The sequence below is a fragment of the Myotis brandtii genome, unplaced genomic scaffold (genome assembly GCF_000412655.1).
Source record: "Myotis brandtii unplaced genomic scaffold, ASM41265v1 scaffold235, whole genome shotgun sequence".
Taxonomy (NCBI): Eukaryota; Metazoa; Chordata; class Mammalia; order Chiroptera; family Vespertilionidae; genus Myotis; species Myotis brandtii.
In genome coordinates this window covers 466,060-470,057 of record NW_005358857.1, presented here as the reverse complement: position 1 = coordinate 470,057, position 3,998 = coordinate 466,060, and positions in this window count along the sequence as shown.

The window sequence follows — 3,998 nt, the reverse complement described above, 5'->3', positions numbered from 1 at the left end:
ACTCCCTCCCGATTGAAAAAGACAACCGTGTCCTCAGTTGCCAGCCCTTTCCGCGTGCGCCTCCGTACCTCTGCACTTTACTTCCTCTGAGTCTCAGTGTGCTTTTCTCTTTCCTTCTAGTTGTAGAAATTCCACTCAGCCAGCCTTCCTGTGGTTCTGGATGATGTCCGTTATGTCTTTTAGTTGTATTTTTGAAGTGGTTGTGCGAGGCAGCAATCTCCGGTGTTTACCTATGCCGCCATCTTGGTTTCTCTCTCCGCTATATATATTTTTAAAAGAACATTGAGTTGTCTAGATGTTGGGCTCTGGCCATTAGCCCCCTGGGTGTGGGCACTGGAGGTTCTGGGTATTGGGAACTCTGAGTTGGGGGTTTTCTACAGTGTGGGGAGCTTTGACACCCTTGACATTTGGGAATTCTGGACTTTGGGCGCTCTAAGGTGTTTAGGTGCCTGGGCACTAAATGCTCTGGACATCAGTGCTGCCACCCCACCTCAGGGAAGGCCAAAGTCGGTGTTCCCAACCTGTATGCCTAATTTACTTGCAGCCACTGAGGTCCAGCCTGGAGCTCTGCTCTGAGCCCCGTGATTGGTTCGTGCTGGCCCGATGGGTCAGGGCCAGAGAACGTACAACAGAGTGTCCTGAGGGGGACATGGAGCCCTGGAGACAGCTCTTGGATCTAGAACCAATCTAACTTGCTCCTCTGCCTGGGACAGAGGAGGGAAGGTGCCAGGCACTGATCACTGCGCTTGCTCCAAGTTCAAGGGAGAAAGAACCTGATAGCAGAGCCCAGACAGGCCACTGACGATCGTGTTTTCTAGCTGCTGGGCTCCTAGGAGGTAGAGACCACTGGTCAGGACAGGCTATGTCCACCTTCCCCCAACTCTCAACAGCGTCCCTCAGCACCCCTCCACCAAGGTGCCAATGCTGCCAGCTCCTACAGTGCTCTCCAGAAGTGGCCCCCGTCTGGCCTTATCCCTGTTTCTACCAGACACACACCTACACTGATTCTGTGAGTCCCAACAGAGGCCTTGATCCTGCAGGCTGATGACAAGTAAGGAAACCAGCCAGCACTGGGGATCTGATGCTGGGCGCAGTCTTCCAAGGAAATAGCACTATAACTGGAGGTTCCTGAGACACGCCTCAGCCCACAGTGGGTGGGGCCCAGCCAGCTGCCTTTTCTCTTGCTGCCCTGCCCCGGCAGAGGGCAGGCCAGATATCTGACCCCCGGTAGTCCTCCTGTCTGTTCTCAGGCCTGATCCCCCCTACTCTGTTCACACACCCTTCCCATCCTGTGAGTCAATTGCCCACATCCAAAGGATGAAGGTCATCCCAGCTCTGACCTGGGCTCAGCCCAGACCTGCCTCCCTTGGGGCCTCTCTCTGGTTGGAAAAAAACAGCTGCTCTAGTCCCTGTCTCATGAAAACAGCTTTTCAAACTAGAATCTTTTCTCACAAGCTTCTCGGGATTCAACTCACTGTGCGGTTTCCTGAAACCCTATCTGGATCGAGATGGGCACAATGTACACATTTATCAATCTTTCTAGATGTATACAAATATACTTTCTGTTATGTCATCTGTTTGTCTAAAAAAAAAACCCCTTGGGCAATATCTCTAACTTCCCCAAACATCCCAGGGGAAATCTTCTCTTTCCCCCACCCATGGGCTAAGGAACTAGGCTGTCTCCCCGATGGTCTCCCTCTCTTCCTGGTAGGGCCTCAGAAGGCTGAATCCTGAGCACCCCACCCCCAGCCAGGCCTGAGGGGCTCTGAGTATCCTGAACACCCCTTCTGCCTCCCTTGTATGGTGCCTCCATGTCTGAGGTGGGAAAGCCCCACTTTCCCTGGGCCATGACAATTTTAAGAACCTTCACTGACACAGTGGTCTCTTCTCACTCCTCCACCCCCAGTCAAAGGGAAAGGAAGCCATGGCCCCCTCCTCTCACTTTCTTCCTTGTCCGCACTCCACTACCTGGGGGTCCTCTTCCAACAGCCTCTTTCCTGCCTTCCCTGTGTGGTGGCCCTTTTTTGACAAGCCTCAGGTGGGAGGGAGAGACCAGAAGCAGAATGTACTAACATTGATGGCGAACCTATGACACGCGTGTCAGAGGTGACACGCGAACTCATTTTTTTGGTTGATTTTTCTTTGTTAAATGGCACTTAAATATATAAAATAAATATCAAAAATATAAATCTTTTTTGTACTATGTTGCAAATATCAAATTTCTATATGTTTAAATATATAAAATAAATATCAAAAATATAAGTCTTTGTTTTACTATGGTTGCAAATATCAAAAAATTTCTATATGTGACACGGCACCAGAGTTAAGTTAGGGTTTTTCAAAATGCTGACATGCTGAGCTCAAAAGGTTCGCCATCACTGTACTAGTATGTCCTGGCAGGAGAGGCAAGAAGGGCTTGGATCAGATCTGCCCAGTCCCCAAAGGTGGGCACACACACACCACTACACAGAGCTGCTGCAGTGCACACACAGTCGCTCTTCCACCAGACACACCTACACAAATCCACAGACACCACAGACTGCTCAGTTAGAGGTGCACCCGCGTGCGTGTGTGCACACACACATACACACACAAGACACCTACAATTCATTCATAGGATATAAATCCTCAACATCCTATACCTGCTAGGTTTGGCAGAAAGTAAAAATGAAAATCTTGCTGATGAGACCTGCCTGTCTTCTTGGATCTGATCAAGTCTCCAACGTGAACAGGTTGTAAGTTCTGAGACCCCTGGGGAAGGTCTGTGGAGTACCTGCCTATGGCTGATAGTCCGGCCAGCAGGAAGTGCCTGTGCTTGATACCAGCTATCTTGCTCAGTGCCTCTGATTGTAAGTTAATAAAGTGGACTCTCACCCGTCAATTGATCTTGTACAACTCCACTGCTTAGAGGTTGATTGTCCCCAGGGAACAAATAAAACCTGTTTCCTGGACAGACAACAGTGAAGAACGTACTCAGGTAAGGCTGGGACATCAAGGACTGTTCTGACAGCCAGTCCTTACTGGCCCTTCTCCCTGAAAGCTGGTGGCTCTCACAGGGTAAGCAAATGTGGAGCCCCTTTCCACCACTGCCAAACATCGCTCCCAGAAGAGCCTGGAGCAACGTGTTTCCCATACAAGTATCATTACCTTAGCTTATCCTCTCCATTTCTCGGGGAGGAAACTGAGGCTCGACAAACCTCCTTTTGGCAAAGTCTCCTTTAGCTGGTATTGGAACCCTGGTCTGTCTCCCCGGGGAGAGGAGGCCCAGGTTCGTGTCTGCAGCCCTGTAGCACAATGGCCAGAGTAGGGTTGACCAAGCCAGTGGTCAAAGGAGAGTCCCTGGAGAAAAGATTACCCCTAGAGCTCCAGCTCTGAGGAGCAGGACCAAGGCCTTCACCCAGCTGTGCCCACATCCCTAGCGGCTGTTCCAAAGGGAATGGAATTTGCTCAGACGCCTCTCTAGGGGCAACGCAGGCGCAGAAGCCCGGGGGACCTGGCAGGCTAACTGGAGCCCCAGCCCCCGAAGTGGTCCAGGTCTTCTGGCTTCATTCCAGCCTCGCCCGAAGGGGACGACATCTGCTTCCTTCCAGGGCCCCAGCTGGAGGGAAGAGAGGCAGGGACGGAGCAGGGGGCTCCTTTGTGGAGCCCACTCCCAGGGGTGAGAGGGGATCAATCATCTGAAAGCTGGAGTGACTTGTAATTTTATTCCCTGGGAGGAGGAGCCTGAGAAGTCGGCCAGGAGGGGTGGGGATGGGGGGGCGGGGGTTGGGCAGCCAGGAGAGCTGTTCTGGGAGGGGAGGGACTTGGCTAGGTCTCCCAAGCCTTCTCAGTCTCTAAACTTTCACCAAAGTCTTGGCCCCCGCCTCCCCGAAACCAAAACACAACAAGCTCTGGAGGAGCCGGGAGCAGCGCAGCGGGGCGGGCGGACTCGGGGCGGCACTCAGCCTCGGAGGCTGATGCAACTTTCCCTTTAAGAAAGCCACCTGGGCGCAGCGCGG